The sequence below is a fragment of the Adiantum capillus-veneris genome, chromosome 12, assembly GCF_014529385.1.
Source record: "Adiantum capillus-veneris isolate H3 chromosome 12, ASM1452938v2, whole genome shotgun sequence".
NCBI lineage: Eukaryota > Viridiplantae > Streptophyta > Polypodiopsida > Polypodiales > Pteridaceae > Adiantum > Adiantum capillus-veneris.
In genome coordinates this window covers 3,244,309-3,266,617 of record NC_140942.1, presented here as the reverse complement: position 1 = coordinate 3,266,617, position 22,309 = coordinate 3,244,309, and the positions used below count along the sequence as shown (strand labels likewise).

At 43.1% G+C, this 22,309-nt stretch overlaps 1 long non-coding RNA gene across 3 annotated transcripts; it reads left to right on the top strand.

Annotated features, from left to right (window-relative positions):
* The first annotated feature begins 8,922 nt into the window (after positions 1 to 8,922).
* On the top strand, positions 8,923 to 20,989 carry LOC147445222 (uncharacterized). Of its 3 annotated transcripts, none has more exons than XR_015189908.1 (4): positions 8,923 to 9,482; positions 18,675 to 18,817; positions 18,886 to 19,197; positions 19,290 to 20,989. It is a non-coding gene; the product is annotated as an uncharacterized LOC147445222 (long non-coding RNA). The 3 variants fall into 3 exon arrangements; XR_015189906.1 differs by lacking the exon at positions 8,923 to 9,482 and adding an exon at positions 9,554 to 10,514; XR_015189907.1 differs by lacking the exon at positions 8,923 to 9,482 and adding an exon at positions 9,708 to 9,781.
* The last annotated feature ends 1,320 nt before the right edge of the window (positions 20,990 to 22,309 follow it).

The window sequence follows — 22,309 nt, the reverse complement described above, 5'->3', positions numbered from 1 at the left end:
CACTGCAAACAAGGGTCCAATCCCTCTAGGGGATATGTTCATAATAGTGACCTTGATTGACCACGCTTGAGTATGTACGTGGCATATACATATGCAGCTTCCAAGCACCCATAAAATCTTTAGATGTTTTCTCAGTCGCATGAAAAAACTCGTGTGGAGGAGCCATCAAAGTAGATCTAGTTTCACAATCACCACGCACCATGCCATTGCTCAGTAGCTCTTGCCATTTTCTGCTAGCTTTGCATGCCAAAGCACCACCACCGAACACAGATCAATGGGGAGCATCCTCAAGCGGGGGGGGGGTGATGCTCCCATCTACTCGAGTGTTTTTTTGAGGGATCCAAAGCCCCTCGTCCTCCACATGCTCCAGGGGAATGCGCCTTAAGCAAGTGATTACCCCTTTGCACTTAACACAAGGGCAAGGGAGTTTGTCAATGAGCCATCGCTTGCGTTTGGGGCCATTGGGAGGGCCTCAATGATTCCAATTTTCCTACATACGAGTGGAGTGGAGTGGAGTGGAGAGAGAGGAAATCAGAGGGAGGTGATTAGTGTGTGTAAGAGGGAGAAAAGAATGTTTGACTAGTGTAGGAGAGAGGGAGATGAAAAGAGAGAGAGAGAGAGAGAGAGAGAGAGAGAGAGAGAGAGAGAGAGAGAGAGAGAGAGAGAGAGAGAGAGAGAAAATGTATGACTAAAGGAGGTTTGAGTTTTAATTAAGGGAATGAGTCTTAATTAGTAGGTTTAGTTTTAAAAAAAAGACCATAAAGTGATGTCTAAATGAATGTTTTTAAAAAATCCACCATTTTAAGAAATAAATAAAAAATTAAATGAGTTTGTAAAAAGAGTAGAGAGAGAGAGAGAGAGAGAGAGAGAGAGGAAAGAGGGAGAGAGAGAGAGAGGGGGAGATAGGGAGAAGGAGAGATAGAGATATAGAAAGAGGGAGAGATAGGGAGAGGGAGAGATCGAGAGAGATAGAGAGAGGAAAGAGGGAGAGATCTATAGGGAAAGAGAAAGAGAGAGATAGAAAGAGGGAGATATGGGGGGAAAAGATAGATAGAGAGAGAGAGAGAGAGAGAGAGAGAGAGAGAGAGAGAGAGAGAGAGAGAGAGAAATATGAAGAGATAAAGGGGGAGAGATAGAGAGATAGGGAAAGAGAAAGAGAGAATGAAGAGATAGAGAGGAAATAGGGAGAGAGATAGGAAAAGAGAAAGAGAGAGATGGAAGTGTATATGCATGTATATATATAGTTATGTATACACGTGTATATGTGTATATATGCATGTACATAGGAACTAAGCAAGGGAGCATAGCACCGGATGGTCGAACGTTCCTCTTAAGTATAGTCCCTCTTTAATCGTGGTGTTGTGGTCTTCGATGTATAAGAAGGCGTTTTTGTTTATTCAACTTTTTTGGTTATTGTTTAGGAAAATATCACTTTGAGCCATCCTACTAGAGAGATGGTCAAGTATAGAGAGAGAGAGAGAGAGAGAGAGAGAGAGAGAGAGAGAGAGAGAGAGAGAGAGAGAGAGTTCAATACTTGGCGATGGTTGTTGGAAAACCATCATATCTCTTGTGAGCAATTCGACTCAGCAGTTAAAACCCTACAAGCAGTAAGTGTAGACAATGAATATTATATAAAAACTAATTTGGGTTATTGATTTATCTAAATTGTTTTTGGTTGGTGTAGAGTCAAAGTGATCCAATGTATGCAGCTGGGGACAAGGACGCGGAGGACAATGAGGAGGATTAGGATATATATATATTTCTATGTACTCCTCTTCTACAAGTGCAGATGTGGCACAAAAAATCTTGTTTTGTATATAAATCCATTTGCAAATTTGGCTTTATTTATAATTTTTTTAAAGTATTGTTCTTTTTTGCTTTAATTATATAAAGGTAAGGTATGGGTTGTAATTTTAAAGTGTGACATTCTTTTTTTTACACTTTTCAAAATGCAATTGATATTTCATATGTTTTATGCAGATAAAAAAATAAAGATGTTCATTTGGGCCACTTTGGGTGGCCCAAATGAGCATCTTTATTTTTGAAAAGCCGTATAGCGATAATACATGCGATAATGTGCACGATAATAACAACGGTAATATGTACGTGACCATTATCGCGCTTATTACCAGTAAACCATTACCATGTACATTCCCGCTCCTATTGCTACTCACACAAAAATTTCTTCGTATAATTTCCTTTGTTAAACCGGGGCTATGCTGGCGGTTCTAGAGTTTTGCTCTCACCTTCCCATTCTAACCAAGAAGCTCTCACATTTTGTGAGAGGATTCCATACCTTAGCCATATCACATGCTCCTAGGATTGACAATTTAAAGGGTATGTATCCTAAGCATGATACAATATGGTGAATACATGCACACGTGCATGTGTGCATGTGTGCGCGCGCGCACACACACACACACACACACACACAAATTGCATACCAATTTTGTGTGTGAATCTGGTTTTTTGGTAATTTGAATGTTAGATGCTTAGATGCTTGAATAGGCCTTGTGTGCTTGCAATTGCATATTGATGGACTTACAATTGACTATTTCTTGTGATTAATTGCAAGACTAGGTACTCGATTTGGAGCATACACACCCATGCACGTGCACATGCGCGTGTGCACACACTAGAAGTGTAAATGTTTATAAGTTTTCTTTCAATGCCAGATGAATGTGTTTTATAGGCATTCCATGATCTAGGATCATCTTATAGTCAGCTAGATAAGCTTTGAGAGTACCATGGACACATTAAAAAATCCAAAAACTTCTTATATTGGGCTAGGTACCCTATGAGAGACCTAGGAATACATAAGCAAAATATCTTAATTCCAAAATTTTCACAATTATGCTAATTTTGCATCATTATGCTATTAAAATTTTCTTAGAATTTTTATGCAAGTATACACGTAATTGAGGTGAACTATTATGGCTTGCTCCAATTAGGTATCCCCAATCTTAGAAAATTAAAAATCCTTTCAAAACATCTCAGTGCATTGCATATGTGAAGGGTGAGTTTAGGAAATGAAAAGAGCATGGAGCTCGAAAGCCAAAAGACTATTTTGTGTGCATATAAATAGAGATGATCAAATGCACCTTATACGTTTGTGTTCCGTTTCTTCGTTTTCTTTCACTAGCATTTTGAAACCAATAAGAATATTTACAAATTTGCCACATTGCATTGCACTTGCCATGCTCATCACATCCGTATTGTTTCTTGCATTCTTTTGCAAAAAGAACCACTTCTTGCACACCACCTTTGCACACACTCATCCTTTCATTAACTCCACTCTTACAATCCACATTCTCAATAGCTCTCCAAAATTCACTTAGATTTTTCCTCTTGTGTACCCGCTCTCAAGTAGTTCTTGTCTTTTTCTTTCCAAGTTACAACCCATTAAAGTGAAGGAAAACTATAGTAAGAAGTGCAAAAGTAGTCAGCAAAATCCCCTTGTGATAATTCTTCCTAGAAACTTTTGTAGCAAAATGGTGTTGTAGTATTATACAAAGTGACTTTTATAGGGAGATCAAGTTCTTGCAATGCATTATTGTGATATTCTGCAAGTGACGTGATTGCCATTGCTACTCCAATTCTCATCATGTGAAATCTTTACAAGATGATGCTCATATTCTCCATCCACTCTCCATTTCAAAGGCCACAACAAAACCACCTTTTATATCACTTTTCATTACTCACATTTGAACCCATCACGTTGAATGTCCAAGGATCAAGCTAAACCACTAAGCTAAAAACCTACGATGGTGTGTATGGTGGCCGTTTCATCAAAAACAAAAAGTTGAACCAACTTTGGCTCCCCCCTCTTCCACAATATGTGGGTGGTTTTATTATAAACACCAAAAAATATACAACCACATCCGTGCTCAGCACGAGCCATGTATATCAAAAGAGCTTCCAGAACATAGACAAGACGACATCAAATACATAGATCACAAGTTCATCCACGGGTTGCCACCAACCCATCGGATTGCCACCCTGAAATAGGTTGCCCACAAGATGACTATGACCAAAAGTTCATGGCTAATAAGTGTGCCACCCCACTGAAGAGATAAGACCATCCAAAAAGACATATCGACACAGAATGAGACTAGATTGCCTTACCCGACACAAATCAGTATTGAGTAAATCCGTAGTGCAAAGGTATTGTCGAGAACGGGTGGAGCCCACAGGTCTCCATCACTGGCCCCAAAGGGCCATCACCTTAAAGCATCAGAACCAATGCACAAAAAGAGAACCGAAATGTACCTTAGGAGAACAGAACTTTGATGGAGGGCCAAGCATCATCCACGGGATCACGCCACCCACCGAGTGCCAGGTGGTGAGAACTGAGCTAAGAGCTGGAGTGAGGCTACAAGGATCTCCCCTCGAGATGATCCCAACCCCTCAAGCAACGTGACTCAACCCCGCCCAGCTGGAGAAACACCGCCACACTCCTGTCGGCAGTCTGCCTATGAGCACCCTCCCCCCCCGCTCGTGCGATACTCGTAGGATGTCACAAAGTGACGAAGCTCTGCTCCTTGCAACCCTAAATCTTGGAAAACCCCGTATTGACTTTCCTTTAAATGCACCTCAAGGAAAACTTGACTTTCCTTTCTCTTCCATAAAACTCAAGGTATCTCCTAAGATTCCATATAATAGTAATAGGTCCGAATTGGCACCATCTATATTTTCTATTTCTATTCGCTCCTACTAGCTCCCGCTCAATTACTTGAAATATCCAAAGCTACCTTCAGAGTTCCACCTCAAGGCTCACATTATGGTCCAGCAGTGAGTAGAGTCATCATGGGCACACGACATCGAACTTACTACGTGAGCAAAGGGACATAAATATTGTGAGGCTAACCAACAAAAAAAAGGGTTACGTACTTGGCCAGCAAACGCGAGCTCAGCTCCCTGGTGCATCCCCTGCATTGGCGCCTATGATGTCACCATGTCTTGCGATGCATGCCATGCCGTGCTTGCTTGCCACATGGCAATCTCTCCCACCCTTGGCAGCTGACGACCGTGCACATCTGGCACTCTCTCCCCCGCGGCATCCACCCTTCGCACGCGAGCTGCTCCCTACATGTGGCAGAGTCCGCATCCTCTATCCATCGTTTTTCTTTTTTCTTCGCTTTCTCTTCTAACTCAAGCTTTATGTACTCACATACTCGTTCTTCTTAAAAGAAAACCCATTACCTCGGATATTCCTCCCCCTTCCCTCAGCTACCCTACGCGTCTACACGTCTTCTCCTGCCTAACCTCAACCCTGCGTATGCAGGCGCCCAACACTGATGACTGCACGAGGTGTTGCAGGAATAATCCATAGAGAGAATCGAGGGATTCCACGAGAGGGCCTGCGCACAAAGAGAGAGAGAGAGAGAGAGAGAGAGAGAGAGAGAACTACACCTCAAATAACCTCTCATGCAAAAAGGCAGAGAGAGAGAGAGAGAGAGAGCTCCACAGGTGGTCGCTGGCGTACAACATGAGAGAGAGAGAGAGAGAGCTTTAGTCTGTTTTCGAGGCCCCCAACAGCATCTTTAGATGATTCTCATTAAACTTTTATTTTTTAAAATGGGTACGACATACTCAAGCCAAGAAAACACTCCCCCCCCCCCCCCCCCCCCCCCCCCTTACTGCCATTTTCCACTCAAAGGAAAGTGAGGATCTCCAACAGATTCCCAAAACGTGCTTCAAATTTTCCAAAATCCCCAAAATACCCCTGGTTGTGAAATTAAATTGCTCTAAAGGTAAAAAAATTTGTAGCTTTTCATATGAAGACTAGTTGTCTATCGATACAAGATGCTAAAACTAGACTTTGAGTTGGTTATGGAGGCTTTGGAGATGATTTGCTTCATTATTTTTTGGCATAATTTCCCTGTTTTGCCAGGTAATTTGTGACAAATTATATTATAAGCACTCAAAAATAGATCTCAATTGTTAAAACTAGTAAGACGGCGCCGCTTTCGGCAATTGTTAAAACTAGTAAGACGGCGTCGCCTTCGGCGGCGGCATTACCCTCAATCTCCTCACTCTTGACAAATTTCACAAAAGAAGATTAAAAAAATTACTCTCTGTTTGTCTGTGTGTGTGTGTCATGCGCTTTTTTTGTGGCGGGTCTCGTTCTCTCTTGACACCAGTACAACGATAAGACCTTAGACGATGCTTAGGCATGCCAACAATATCTACATAAGCCCTACATTGAGAGAGAGAGAGAGAGAGAGAGAGAGAGAGAAAGAGAGAGAGAGAAAGAAAGAGAGAGAGAGAGACCTGTTTGTTTCAAGTAACCTACTTTCACAAATATTAGCATGTATCCTACAGTCTTGGAACAAATCCTTCTTCTTATCACAATTTTAAGTGAGCTCACAAAAGAAAGATCTCTTCTCTTCATCTCCATGTTTGCTTGTGTAGCGGATATTGCTGCTGCTGCTTCTCTCTCTCTCTCTCTCTCTCTCTCTCTCTCTCCCCCCCCCCCCCCCCCCCCCCCCCCCTCTTCCCCTGGGCGTTGCAAGAAAGAACGTATCCGGATAGCTCTCTTTCCCTCTCAATGCTGCAAGCATCATTCGTCGTAAGTCCAACGCTAGAAAGGGACTTTGTAGTGTCAAGCTAGCTATCAGAATTATATTTTGATCTCTCTTGCTGTCTCCCTATCCGCTTAGAGAACACTTCCCGAAGGTGCCAAAAAAAAGGGGTTCTTGACATGCGTTCGATGGGGGGGTGGAATTCCTCCCCCCATTAGAGAGAGAGAGAGAGAGAGAGAGAGAGAGAGAGGATCCGTTCTATCCTCTTTCAATTTTTAAACTTGCACTTGGACAGCCTTCGAGCTATTGTTCAACATGTAAAGGGTGGGTCGTGACCTGCAAGTGCTCTTGGCAACCCTTTCTTTCATAAACTTTGAAACATGTTGTGGTTGGTAGTTTGGGAGGTCCTATGCCGCCAAGCGCTGGAGAGGAAGGAAAAGGGTGAGCAAGCATCCGGATGAGGTTACCGGATGTGGCATAAAGTGTGAGAAGTTGGAACAAAGGTTTAGAACAATCAATTGAAGAAGCAGCATATGCAAACATTCCAAAAATAATTGGAGACCTTCCCATACACTCATTCTAGGAGATAAATAAAATGGAAAACATTAGCCTTGTTGCTACCTCAATACCAAGGAGGCGCCCCTTTATCTCTCTCCTCCCTCCCCCTATACCTGCCCACCGACGTGCTTCCTACTCATTGCCAACCCACGCCTTCCACGTAGCCATCACCTTTTACCTTTCCTCCTGGCCTAATAGTCTAGATGTTCGAGAAAATGTGTCTCAACTTAATATCGTGCCGTTTTCAATTTTAAACATGTCGATTGAGGGAAAGGTAAAAAAGACAAATTCCGCCTCAAAATAGACAAATATAGTGTAAAAACCCGTAAAAATAACCTAATATTTTGAATTTCCTTTTCACAAAATAGAGGAATGGAATTTTGTATACTTGGAAAAATTATTTTTCTCTCATTGTTGTTAGCGTCTGCTAACTTTGCTCCCCATTGGTAACTTGGTAGTATTCTCTCTCTCTCTCTCTCTCTCTCTCTCTCTCTCTCTCTCTCTCTCTCCTCTCCTCCTCCTATACGGGCCAAGAATGCATGCAGTTACCATTGAGTCCTCACCAATACCCTCTCTCTCTCTCTCTCTCTCTCTCTCTCTCTCCTCCTGCACGGGCCAAGAATGCATGCAGTTACCACTAAGTTCTTACCAGTACTCTCTCTCTCTCTCTCTCTCTCTCTCTCTCTCTCTCTCTCTCTCTCTCCTCCTGCACGGGCCAAGAATGCATGCAGTTACCACTAAGTTCTTACCAGTACTCTCTCTCTCTCTCTCTCTCTCTCTCTCTCCCTCTCTCTCTCTCTCTCTCTCTCTCTCTCTCTCTCTCTCTCTCCTGTACCTCGAAAGAGGACACCAACTCCCACCCATCACCATCATGGTTCTCTCTCTCTCTCTCTCTCTCTTCCTCTCCTCTCTCTCTCTCTCTCTCTCTCCCTCTCTCTCTCTCCTCTCCCTCCTCCTCCTCTCCTCCTCTTTTGGTGGTTAGCCTTCGTGCACACTGAGGATACGCGAACAGCGAGCGAGTGAGGAGGTGGCCAATGGACTGAAATTCACATCTGATGCCACTAGGGGGCAAGGACTCCCATGTGCCAACCTCTCTCTCTTACGCAGTCCCTTGTGTGTGTGTGTGTGTGTGTGACACCCTCGTTGCCTTGTCCGACGGTGCCTACAAAGGAAATTAGGTCTAACATAATGAAGCAATTCATCTCCAAAGCCTACATAATCAACTCAAATTCTAGTTTTAGCATCTTGTATTGATAGACTATCAATCTTCTCACAACCTTGGGAATTTTTGACAAAATATTGGGGGTATTTTAAGAATTTCCACAAATTAGAGGGTATTTTGCTACTCTAAATTTTGTAACCCTCATTTTGCAACGCGCTGGCACCACACACAGAAAGAGAGAGAGAGAGAGAGAGAGAGAGAGAGAGAGAGAGAGTTGGCACTATGGCAGTAGCAAGAGAGTTGAATGGCGCAGATTCCAGAGCTAGGTGACAGGATCCACAAAGAAAGGGAGGCGCAATGAGCATTAACTCTAACTCTCTCTCTCTCTCTCTCTCAAAAGTTGGCTGCTCTCTTTGTCTCAAGACTGCTATGTTGTCGGGGCTGCAGAGGACACTGGCCGAAGCAAGGAGCTTCTGCCACATGTCGGGGGGGGGGGGGGGGGGGGGGGGGGGGGCGCGATCCCCTTTTATATGAATAGATTACTACATGGAAAACGACTTACAAATGCAGACATGGCTGAGGATATCTTTGTTGCAAGAAAGTCCTTTGACAGTGAATTTCACAGGTTTCAAAGAAAGAATACTTCTATGGGTATTGATATCTGAATTTCCTGAAGTTGAAGGAATGCCACATAATTCCAACTTGAGGACATGACTCATAGAGGAAAATAAGAAATCTCTCCACAATGTCAGTTCTCTTCAGCTTTAGGGAAAAATGTGTCTCAGCTTAATATAGTGTCGTTTTCAATTTCCAAAATGCCAATTGAGGGTAAGGGAAAAAGGAGGAATTCCGTCCCAAAATAGAGAAAAATAGTGTAAAAACTTGAAAAAGTAGACTAATTTTTTAAAATTCTTCTTCGAAAATTCAAAGAAAGGAATTTTGTATGGTTGGAAAAATGCTTTTCCCCGAACACCGGTTCTCTTCAATCTAGAGGATAGGGTTCCCTTGACATGGGAGGTCTGTTAGGTGAAAAAGAAACATTTTCAATCAATCCAGGTTCCTTATGTGTGACCATGATTGTGGCATGGCAATTAGACATAGTTACTAACCACTCCTGGTGTAGCCACCAACTAAATTGGTCCTTACATCCTACACATCTCTAGTTTCCATCGCCTCTTGTATTGAGTGCGCAAAAAAAACTTTTTTCTGAAGATCTTGGATTACCTAGGCATACAGAGGTAAATTGACTCTACTTGAAGAGCTATACACTAAATTTTTTTGATTTTCACCGTTCAATTTAAAATCTAGAGGTAAATATGTGGGTGAGATCATACTAAACCTAAGTTTTTTTGTGAAAAAAAAAAAGTCAACACCCCAAACTATGCGCAGTCCTAATTTTGGCTCCTTTACCATCGTACCCCACTTTATCACCTCTCTTGCGCTCATAGCATCTCCCTCTCTCCGTCTTCGCCATCGCCTTGGCGCAGAACGTCTCCCTCTCTCTGTTTCTGACGTCGCGCTCCCGCAGACCCTACAGGTCCTACTATCACTACACACGATAGCATAGCTAGAGAGAGAGAGAGAGAGAGAGAGAGAGAGAGAGAGAGGGTAGGTCTCCTGCGTCAGCTGTAGCACAACCTTCCCTTGCTTTCTGAGTACATGCGTGTTTAATGTGTGCGCGCACCAGCAAAAGTGTGTGTGTATGTAGCCTGCAGCATGGAGCACCGACAGGTGTGTGTGTGGACATACAACATGTCTATGTCGGCATGCCAGTGCGAAGTCAGCTGGCCGACGGCCATATTGTACTCCGCCATCACCTTTCTGACGTGATCGCCTGCCCGACGGATTACATATGAATAGCGCGAGGACAATTGCAACACAAAGAAGAGATAGCCATTCCTCAATGCTCGTGCCTAAATTTCTCACACACAAAGGCCATGCCCCCTCACCAATGCAAGAGCTTGAGGTAGCTACTATCTCTCTCACACACACACACACAGCTATCGGCCATTCCTACTCACCAGTTCAAGAGCTCCTGGTTATTACAGTTCTCTCTCTTTCTCTCTCTCTCTCTCTCTCTCTCTCTCAAGTGGAAGACGATGAAGATAACGTTTACGTGGATATGTAGAGAATATAAGGTCACAGCTCCCTGGCCAGTGGGCCACCGAAACTCAATAGTTGCAAGCAACAACCTGCCAACGGGCTCATTCAAGGGCGCTCCAATTTGAAATGTCCTTTTTTCTGTTGTTCGCAGATTGCGACAAATGGCAGTGAGTATTCTCGCTCTCCCTCCCTCTCTCTCTCTCTCTCTCTCTCTCTCTAGTTCTGTTTCCTGTGTCGCCTGGCTACCAGTGTACACTGGCTGAAGAGCTGTCGGAGGCAGGAGAGAGGGACACGTGTCCCGGGAAGGGAAAGATATAGAAAGAGATAAAGAGTAGAAAACCTTGATACAAGGGCATTTTGGGAATTTTTGAAATTTGAGAGCCAGTATTTTGGGAATTTCCACAAATTAGAGGGGAATTTTGGTAATTTTCCCGAAGTTTTAACGTTATAGGAACTAGGCCTAGAGTCGCGAGAGAGAGAGAGAGAGGGGGAGGAAGGGAGGGGGAGCGACTCACGACCTATTGGAGAACCTTCTGGAGCACATCCAAGTGCCTTTTCCTTCCCTCAAATCTCAATCACAATAGCATCGGAAAACCAAAAACAATTATTGAACCCACTGTCTTTTCCTTCTCGTTTTCTTTGTAGAAGCCGTCATTTTTCTTTCCTCTTTAAATCCTAAGGGATATGCGAAGATGCTTAAAAAGACATGGGTCCAGACCAGTGTTAGAAAAAAACCGGGGTCTAGTGTATTTTGACCGGCTGAAATTATAGAATCCCGGTTAGATTTTGAGCTTGCCTTCAAGAAAACCGGTAAATTTACACAAGTTTTAGTGTAATTACCAGCAAAAGCTTCAAATTTTGACCTCAAAACCGGGAGAATTTCAAGTTTCCCCTTATTTTGATTGGTTAGGAAAAATGTATTTTTCTAGCCCTTGTCCAGACTTACCTCGGTCTACTTTGCAAGAACTCATTAATTTGCCATGAAGATTCTTTTGAATGGAAAATAAAAACAACTTCTAGCTCCGGTCCATGGTCCACGAACTCTATGTGTCCTATGATGTGTCGACCTTCTTGCATGCCCTGCTGTGCAACACAAAGACAAATCCCATCCACAACTTGCCCTACCCTACCGTGCTTCACCCCGCTCTGTCTGCCATGCCTTTCTGTCATCCACCTCGCTCTACATGTCATGCACTGCAACACACTGCCCTCATCCCAATGCTCTACTTTAGGACAAAGGGGGAAAAGAGAGAGAGAGAGAGAGAGAGAGAGAGAGAGAGAGCCATGGCTCTAATATATCAATCAACTCCCTATTTTGTTTAGCTTTCATAAGCATCTTCTTAGATTCTTGATAAAAGAAATGAGTTGCAAAATTTGGCACACCCATCCCTCCCGGCCATGTGCCTGCTCCCTTCATCTTGCTTTTTTATCCAATCCAAGGGCGCAGGAAACTATCTTAAATATATGGAGACATTACCGGTGGAAACCAAGAAGTTTTTCTTATTTTTTGCTATTCCTTTTGTTCTTGAGCCCCAAGCCAAGGGATCTCTCTAGATCCCATCTTATTCAAACGTTGGTAATACCTATTTTGATATGGTGTTTTGTATGCTTTCTTTGCTCAATTTAAGTATTTTCAATTACACTTTTAAAGTGACTTTCAGTAAATGAATCAATTTGAAAGTTTTAAAATTTCCTTTCTCACTCTTGCAAAATTTCAGCTTCTTGTGCATACCTCTACGATGACCCTACGTGAAGCTCTCGGTCTGTAGCTTGCTAAAATAGAGTTTCAAACCATGCAAATGTGCTAGTACCTATGTTTGAGGGATCCGAACTTGCATGTCAAGCTTTCAAAGAGTATGTTCTAGTGCCTATGTTCCAGTGCTTGCAAATGTGCTAGTACCAATATTCCCTCCATCAACATGGAGGGAACATCAAACTTGCATGTTGAGCTTTTGAACAGTTTTTAGAGTACATGGAGGAACACATGGAAGAGTATGCCATTATTTTTTAGGGATTTGACATGATATGGTTGCATATGGATTTCTTTAAGCGCTTGTATGAAGCTGACATAAAGTTTTTGTTTTTCCTTTTAAGGTTTTTAATGGCCTCATTAAGAGAGATTATAAGACAGAAGATGAGAATGGCCTCGTCAACTTGGGCATGGGATATATAAGGACCCAATTCCTTAATTGGGACTTAGTTTTGGTGTTGCTAGTGTTTGAGGTCTCCAAAAAGGCAAAGTGAGAAAATAAAGCAACCATCGAGCTAGCAACAACCTTCACTGAGAAGGCAATTTGAGAAGTGCAGATCCTTATAGACCAGCATCTATGGATCTTGTGCTTCTATTAGAGACCAAAGCTGCTAAGATGAGCTTGACAAATGGTCAAGTAAGATGCCATCATGGAGGAAGTCCCAGAGTTTCAACTACTCATTTTGCGACCAATTGTAGGTGCAAGGCAGCAATTTCTCTTCCTAGATGACATTTCAAAGACACTTGGACTTAGAGAGGACGAGATTGATTTTGAAGCTCGCTCTCTTTTGCAAAGACCATCCTATTGAACTTAGGGAGTAGAGTAGACTTGATGGAAACTATGGCTAGCACTCTTGTGGAAATCAAGGCATGTAAGTCTTTCTATGAGAGTGTCCCCAAAAGCACTTTCCAATCACACTAGCCTCTACCGATGCAAGGAATAAATGATCAATCCATCACAGACCTTTGAAAGGAAGCTCCTGTGTAACCCTAGAAGGAACCAAGGTAGACTTAGCCTTGCACTAATCTAGTGTTTGCTCTTTCTACAAGAATACAATACATCCACGCTCTTAAAAATGTATTGCAGAGAGTGTTTCATGTTGGCAAGTTTGCTATGTAAATTGAAGGCTATCATGGTGGGTCTATTGGCTAGGATAGCTTACTCTAGCACTAACTTCAGACAGCTTGATCTTGTCAATCCTCCATGTTATCTATGCAAGGTATTTGAAAAATGCCATAGTGAGATAATCATGTGCAAAGTGTTGGGATGTAGACCAGGTGGCCATGGGAAACCACCCTTACTCTTTTTTTCCCTAATCAATATAGGGAGAGAAAGTGAGAGAGTTGACTCTCTCTCACTTTCCTCTCCACTAACCCAACTCCCTGTCTGTGCTTCATCCCCTTCCCCAATTCTCTTCTCCCCTCTCTTGCATGCATTCCACACACGCACACTCCGCCCAGACAACCCCCACAATTGGTATCAGAGCCCAGGAGCACGGCTCCCGAGCCCTGGCTACACCCCGCGTGCGCAACAACCCCTATCGAGATTTTAGGAGAGCTTTGACAAGCTCTGCAGTGAATACACAGGAAGTCAGGCAGTGTTGCCCTTTTTGGATCAGGATAGGGCTCCATTCTTGTGTTGTGTAGAGGTGTGTACACACACACACACACACACACACACACACACACACACACACACACACACACACACACACTAACTTGGGGGGATTGAAGTAGCAATCGGGCACCGAATTTGGGCAGAACCAGTCGAGCAATTGAAGGAGAGCAACCGGTAGTTGTTAGAGGCAGGCGCAGTAGCGAGGGAATACACGAGCTTGGTGGCGGTGTGTATACACACACACACCCACTCCCCCTCCCCCTACCATCAGACTTGCCAGGAAGCGAGGTAGAGCAGGCCGTCAGCTCTGACAAAGATAGCCAGGCTCGACAGACTGAAAGTTTTTTTTTTTTAATTTTCACTTACATACCCATTGTGTGCAAGCCCTCGTTCCCATGAGGTTCTCGAAAAACCCCCTCCCCACCCCTCGACTCTCCGACCCCCCTTTCCTACCACACCCCAACTCATCGGACCCCAAACTCTCCACTACGGCTTTGAGAGCTAGCTGAGAGAGAGAGAGAGAGAGAGAGAGAGAGAGAGAGAGAGAGAGAGTGGGTGAAAGAGATTGAGATCTATGAGAGAGAGATCGAGCGAGAGACAAAGCGAGCGAGTGAGAGTGAGTAGGTTTTGCCACATCGACATACGCGCCTCGACATTGACGATTCACTTTTTCCTATGGCTATTCAGCTAGCCACTCCCGTTGGGCAGCTGGGGACGACATTGACATCAGCAATTAAAGTCGTTTCGACATCGATTCTCGCGTTTCGGCATTGCCTCAACATTATCCCATTACAGGCGGATTTTTGACATCCGACCCGACGCTGGTTTCACACGGACAAATTTTTCTCGCGATCAACAATTGTGCTTGCTACACGCATGGGTAAGGTGTCTCTACCATAGAGGAGTGACACCCGGCATTGGCACCGAGTGCACTGATTGTGCTGTACAGCATGGTTTTTGGCTACGACACCTTTGGTGGCTATTCGACTAGCGCATTTTCGCCCGGCAGCGAAAATCAGCACATAGCAACACCCACATGCAGGTTATAGGTTACAGGGGGCTTTTCAGTCTATTTACACACAGATTCTCCAGGTTTCCAGACACAACGCTTTTTCAGGTGGTTTCAGCAGTCATTTCGACAACAACTCCTTTGCGGACAGACGCGTTGACAGATGCATTTTGCTGTGAGCACACCTAGTGCTACTGAGCTCTCTTGAGAGCAGATATCCCCGCACGAGTCACTTTTACTACATGCAGCAGCTCTTGGTGCATGTTTCAGTGCGGTTCACTCATGTACATTGAGTTGCGAACACTACCCACTGTTCTATGTGTGGAGCCATTTTTGGCTATTTCGGCAGTTTTCCCCGGTCATTTCTGAGACTTAGACCGGAAGAGCCCTTTCTGAGACTGTGGCTAGTCCATTTGTGTCTGCATTAGCCTTTGGAGGATCGATAGTGTGAAGTTTTCTTTGAGCTGGGGTGTGCTCAAATGTTAAGACACCTTCGGTGATGCAGGTAGCTGGAGTTCCCTACCTTCGGTACCCTTGCCATAGGAAATGTATCTGGACGGTTTCATATGCTTTTGACGCCGAGTTGGCAATCACATTGGCAATGAAAGTATCAGTTTTTTGATGCCTAGTTAGTGAAGCTGGCACATTTGTGCGTATTTTGACTTGAGTTTTGACTCGTCATACAAAGGAGATTCTATTGGATTTCCTTCCCGCGGGTCGTGACTTTCATTGTTGGTACCTTTTGACCCTATTTGGTTGAGATTTTACTCCCATTACAAAGGCTACTCTGCCCAAATTTCTGCGGCTTCTCTCCATAGTTTGGCACCTCTCAAACCCTCTTCTCAGCGATGGCTTCTTCTTCAAAAAAGAAGGAGTATTTCATTCTCAAGTTCGATGGCAGCAACTTCACCATGTGGAAAGAGCACATGAAAGTTGTTTTGACAAACAAAGTTCTATCAGAACCGTTGAAAGAGCGTGCAGAGGATGATGACTATACGCAAGCTTAGTGGGAGGTTTGGGATGCGAGAGCCAAGGATACGATACGTCTACATCTAGCCGAGTCAGTGTTCTTCACTATCATAGGGAAGACAACAACCAAGGAACTTTGGGATAGCGTATGTTCAGCATGGGAGAGAAAAAGTGCATCCAACAAAGTTTTTCTCATAAAAAAGATTATGAAGCTCAACATGAAAGAAGGTAGAACAGTTTCTAGTCACTAAAATGAGTTCAACTTCTTGTTCAGTCAATTGACATCTCAAGGCTTTAAGGAGACTGATGACGAACTCAAGTCTATATTCTTGGTTATGCTCTCTACCCAGTTCATGGGACATCTTTTGCACAACCATTAGCAATTCGGCTCCGTATGGAAAGTTAGTGTTCAATGATGTCACAAATGCATTGCTCACTGAAGAAATTCGACGTAAATCTCTCGACGGTGCTAGTCATGGAGATGCATATATGGCTGGCAGTTCATAGTTTCCTAAGAGATCAGAAAAACATGCAAAAAGATAATTATGGCAAAGGAAAAAGTATGGTAAACATTGAGGAGCTCAATGTGGTTGAGTCTCCCATACCTACCACTGCAGTAGAGGATGCTCCTCCTCCAATGATGAACATTATGCCAACAGAGATTCATGCAGAGGTGACAACAGATTTCTTAGATGTTCTCATTTTCACTTTAGATCTCACTCTAGATGCTTTGGTTGCATAGAATGAGGGTTAAACACAGAATTGGATTCTTGAATCTGGTGCAAGTTTTCATGTCACACTGCATAGAGAGTGGTTTTCCTCTTATGCATCCATGCATGGAGTAGTCAAGCTTGGTGATTCCTATGAGCTTCACATTATTGGCATTGGTGATGTAAAACTTCAAATGCATAATGGCACTACTTTTGTGTTGCAGAATGTCAAACATGTGCCCAAGCTTACAAACAGCTTGCTTTCTATAGGGCAATTGGATGATCTTGGCTACACTGATCCACAAGAACAACTTGTCATGATGAAAGGCCGTAAAAATGGATCCCTGTACTGTATATTTGTTTTGAGTGTTGATGAACACTCTATCTATGTTGCTGAGCTGTTGTCTACTGAGTTGTGGCATAGCCGGCTAGGGCATATTAGCCAAAAGGGAATGAAAACACTTTCGTATTTTGGCTACTTATCTGTGTTAGATTACACAGACTTTCCATTGTATAAGCATTGTCTATATGAAAAACATACTAGGTTGACATCTTTGCCATGAACAAGAAACTAGGTGAACCCCTAGACTTAGTGCATAGTGATTTGTGTGGTCCAATGCCACATCAAACTCTACGGGGGGAAACTACTTCCTCACATGGCCGCCCAAAGCGCGGGGTCAGAGAGAGAGAGAGAGAGAGAGAGAGAGAGAGAGAGAGAGAGAGAGAGAGAGAGAGAGAGAGAGAGAGAGAGAGAGAGAGAGAGAGAGAGAGAGAGAGAGAGAGAGAGAGAGAGAGAGAGAGAGGGGGGGGGGGGGGGGGGGGGGGGTTGTTCCCACAATGGGAGGGGGGAAGAGAGAGAGAGAGAGAGAGAGAGAGAGAGAGAGAGAGAGAGAGAGAGAGAGAGAGAGAGAGAGAGAGAGAGAGAGAGAGAGAGAGAGTAGGGTGGGTGTGGGGCGGAGGAGAGAGGGAGGGGGGAGAATTTAGATTTGATGTTGGAGAAAGGAAATGGAGAAAGAGAGTTAGAGAGGGGGAGGTAGCATGTAGAGAGAGAGAGAGAGAGAGAGAGAGAGAGAGAGAGAGAGAGAGGTAGCCGAGAAGAGTCATGGAGAGATAGAGGGAGGAGGTTGGTGCTGGATGGAGGAGAGAGAATACAATTTTTGACAAACTAATTTAATTTGGATTTTTAAAATTTGTTAAATAATATTAATAACTGTTAGGATTAATATAAAATGCCCTTAACTCTTCTAAACATAATTACACACTTTTACTCTCATATTATCAATCTATTGTTTATTTTTTCAACTCTTCTATCAGATCGTGCACTATAGACTTCCATTCTTTCAAATCAGCTTTTCTCTTTACCAATGGAAGATCATTTTTGGGGTTAGATATCTGCAAGAGCATGTTGTGTCGCAAACATTTAGTGCTCTACATGCCATTGTCACGGTTGGTAGTGAAGAGTTGACAGTGCCACTTGAGAACACAAGCAGTCACTTAAGAGAGGAGTTTTATGTTGTGGACAAATCTCTCTCTACAAAGTTTGTGGTGCTAGTCAAAGATGACATAGTGACGAAGTAGAGTGGCATGGTTGCTCCTTTGGTGGACCTTCCCTACATAGACCTTACTAGCGCAAGCAAGGAACAACTCTATGGGGAGCAAGCATTGCAAAACTCTACCGATGTAAGGAGAACAAATAGCATTTTGTCCTTTTTTAACTCAATGACGAAGTCCGACACCTTAACGAAGCTTCTTTCAAAGATGGTGGAAATCAAACAAGTGTTAAAAATTCCAAAGGTGTACAATGGTAACATGGTGTTTGAGTTTCCATTGACCTTAGGAAAGGTTCATCCAATGGATGCTATTAAACATAAGTATGACCAAACCTCAAGCCTCAAATATTGCATTTCTTGGAGTGTCACAAAAGTCATTGTGTAGGTGCCCTAAAGTATCGCAATGAAAGTTGTCCCAAATTGGTTAATTTTGGAAAGTCAAACACGACGCATTTCAGTGGTAGTATGCTAAAATTACCCCGATGAGATTTTTGATGGACTTGGAGGCAAGCTTACTTGCCACTATTGTGAACAACCACCCATTTGTTTGCGTACATGTGATTGTTTTGTATATTATGTCATGCCAAGGGATTAAAGCATGAGCAGATTGATGGTACATCAAGGAACTCACTAGCATGACATGATGGATGGTACGTCCAAAGGACTCATTGATAAAACCAAAAAATGATTGCACAAGTCCTTACTGTAGATAGGCATGCAGGTGCACGAAAGGTACAAATGTGTGTGGCAAAGGAAACTATGACAACAACTTTGATGCAAGACGGGGCTCTAGCCATGAACTTGACAAGCAAGAATTTCTAAATGTTGTTGAAGCAATGGGTCCCTTTTAGTGGAGGACAATTGGTGAGGATGATTATTTGTTTCCCTTGTTTGTGCATATTATTTCAAAGTATCTAAATTATGTAATACAGGTTTCGCAGGTTCGTGGTAGCAACAAGAAATGGGCCAACAAAGGAGAGCTTCGGTGTGGATTCTTTGCTGGGCTAAGAAGGGATTGCACATATTATTTTGTTTCATAGAAGCAGGTTTCCCGAGAAAGGAGCGGAAGGGGAGTGGTGATTTGTGTTCAAGATGTCTACGGTTGGCCCTGCATCTTGATTGGATTTGGTTAATCGAACGGAACAAAGTGAAACTGGAGATCTTTGGCATGCTTGGGTGCAATTTGATCACATTCATCAAGTGGCGGATTGGGTGACCATGACATGCCATGTTTACAATCCAAGGTTTGTTATTTTAGGAACATATTTTTCAAGTTTGGCATATCTTAAGAAATGATTAACAATATGTATACTGATATGAAAGTCTTACGTTATAGCATGCAAGATCTCTTCACTATTGCAACTTGTGATATGAAAGAGGAAGGCGTGGAAGCACAGATTCTTTGCTAGCGATCTCTCCTTTTTCATTGGAAGAAATACATGGTGGAGTACAGAAAAAATTAGATTGTTTCTTCATCTCAACAAACTCACAAATACATGTGCAAAGAGTGGCGTTTAACCCCCTCTAGAGAGGCAACTACAACGGAGTCTTGTCTCCTTCGTCAATGGTGGCACAATGAAAACTGCACGGACAAAAACATCCCCGCAATGGACTCTTGGTTGATTTGGTGGGAGGTGTGTATTGCACATTGGGAGAGCATCATGATAGTAGTAGAGATAAGTATTGATGGCGCAAACACTCCAAGAACCAACTTGGCCGAGAGTAAGCATGGGAGTTGGCTTGTGGGCGAGGGATTCACGAAAAAAATCTCATTGTATGAATCATGTACTTCACATATGGTGAATGCAATACTACAAAGGAAGAAGGAAGTTTCTTACTCTCAAGATAAACATATTTGAAAAGGTCCTTCATTAGAGAGACTCAAGGAGAGAGTTTCCTCTAGTCCAACACAAGTTATAAGAGTAGTAAATGAGGGTACATCTAAAACACCCTTGTATAAGGCTCGCACTCCGCTTGAAGAGACAAAGAAACCATTCGACAAAAGCAAGGGCCATCAATTGTCATTGATTTTGAGGATGAATAAACACGTAGACTAGAGTATAACGCAAAAATATGTGACCGCACACCATGTGGAAGGCCCAGGAAGATCAGTTTCATGGAAGATTCACGGGCAGCATATGGGAGTGAGAATTCTAAATAGAAGGAAAAGTTATGTGTTTTGGAATGAAAGGTCAATGAATCTATGTGGGCAATTAGAAAAATCCCCCTTGGCAGTCATGTAACATGTAGTGGCATCCCTAGTGGTGGAAAAAGATGTGGACAAAGTATAGTGGACAAAGTATAGTGGCATCCCTAGTGGTGGAAAAAGATGTGGACAAAGTATAGTGGCATGTAGTAAAGGGACTCCTGCAACATCCTTTGAGAGGTATAGAAAACATCCAAATGGGCTACTCAAGCAATGGTTTTGGTTATGTCCCAACCATGTTATTCATTGTTATGTGGTGGACAATAAAATAGATCCAAGGCCATCTCCTCCTCCAACAGTTTGGTCGGTTGACCTAGGAGCAAATCTTACGAATGAAGAAGTTGAGATATTGCTTGAAGGAGGATTTCAAGTGGAGATAGTTGAAAAAGAAAAAATGGGTGCAACCACAATGCAACTCCTCCTAGGGATGGAGGTGATTCCTCTTCCGCTTCAACAAAAGCAAGTAGTAGTGGTTCAATACTAAGAAATGGCATAAGAGTCAAATTTCGTACTTCCATTTTGGAGGAGGCAGCAAAGGAAATTGGTTGGCTCTTTCTTAAAAGGCTAAGGTGATTGAAGAGAAATGCATCATAGACAAAGTACATGAAGTCTTCAAGGTTGAGTCTCGTGCAGGAGACGGGCATGTGGGTGTGTATGAGGTGCACATCAAGGATGAGCCCTACTGCACATGCCACAATTTCACTGATATGGAGGCCAAGAAAAAAACTTAATTGGCTTGCAAGCACTTGTAATTTATTTTCTTGAAAGTGCTTGGATTGAGCCAAAAGGAAAACATTATTGGGTTTTCCAAGCCCTAAATTATTTTGATGTCAACCCGTGGGAAAAAACCTCATAAGGCATGCATGTAAGATTCAATTTAGAGTCGAGTGTTGCATGGCAAGTTTGGTTATATATGTTGTAAGGTTTTACAAAGGACTCAATATTAAAAAGAATAGCGTGTTCTTTGTGCTTCTGCTGTCTCAAGTCTTTCTCTCTCTCTCCATCTCGTTCTGTACCAATTCTCCTAGCCATGGCACCCCACAGGCTTCACCCCCCATATCCTCCATCTCCATCAGCTGGTATAAGAGCCACCAGGGCCTGCGATTGAAGAGCAAGAAATCACTTGCAAAGGAGAGCTGAATATCGTCAACCTATAGCACGAGCAACGTTGGGGATTCGTCAACCTACAACACGAGCAACGCTGGGGATTCGATAGCACGTTCGAGAGGTTTGATGAGGTCTTGGTTGATAGAGCCAAGGAGCTTGAAGGAAAAGCTACACCAGCTCGGTGTGTGGCAAAGAAGCCTCAAAGGGCGGCTCAATTGAAGAAGACCCAGAGCTTTAGAGGAGCAAGCGAGCAGAAGGATTCTGGATAGCCAGTGGGGGCTGTAGCATTCAACTGGCTCCACAAGGCGGCACCACAGAGGGCTTGGAAAACCCAACAATCCCCCCCTCAAAGCTCCTCACAACACTACAATAGAGCTTGCTACTTGGCAAAGGTGGCGCTTCTCCAGCATTCCTAAACACTGTCAAAGCCTATTAAAGGTGCAACACACCAAACTGAGCAAGCAAAGCGTTTGCCACGAGGTGATATGAGCACAGTTTGGAGAGTCGACATTTACAATACTTGGCAACGGTATAGAAGAAACAGCCACAAGAATATGGTCAATACACATATGCAGATCGAATTAAGATATTTTTTGACCAATGAAGCCAGTAAAGATCTTTCAACTATTTGCTTCAAGCACTCGGCATATCAGCAAATGCTACACATAAAGATCTCCTTCAAGATTGCAGTACAAAGTTTCACAAATTATTTTACCAGTTCCGTGTTATAGTATTGTTTTGTCATATACTTTCCAGTCAAAGCCTCCTTTTACATTATCTGTTGTCAGTTATTTCCATGAAGTCAAAATTTTGTATAGGGTTATAGATACTGCCACACATAAGTGGTAAGACCTCCCAAAACTATTTGTTCTGAGCTCATTTTTGTCCCGCTTCTCATGAGGTTACTGGGTACACCTTAACCCCAAGGTTTGGAAGTGAACCAAAAACTCCACTCATTGTTAGCTAATTTTTTGACCTACACCCTATCTGTTCAAGGGGGGTTTACTATCATAGCACCAAGTTATGGATACATCAAAATCCTT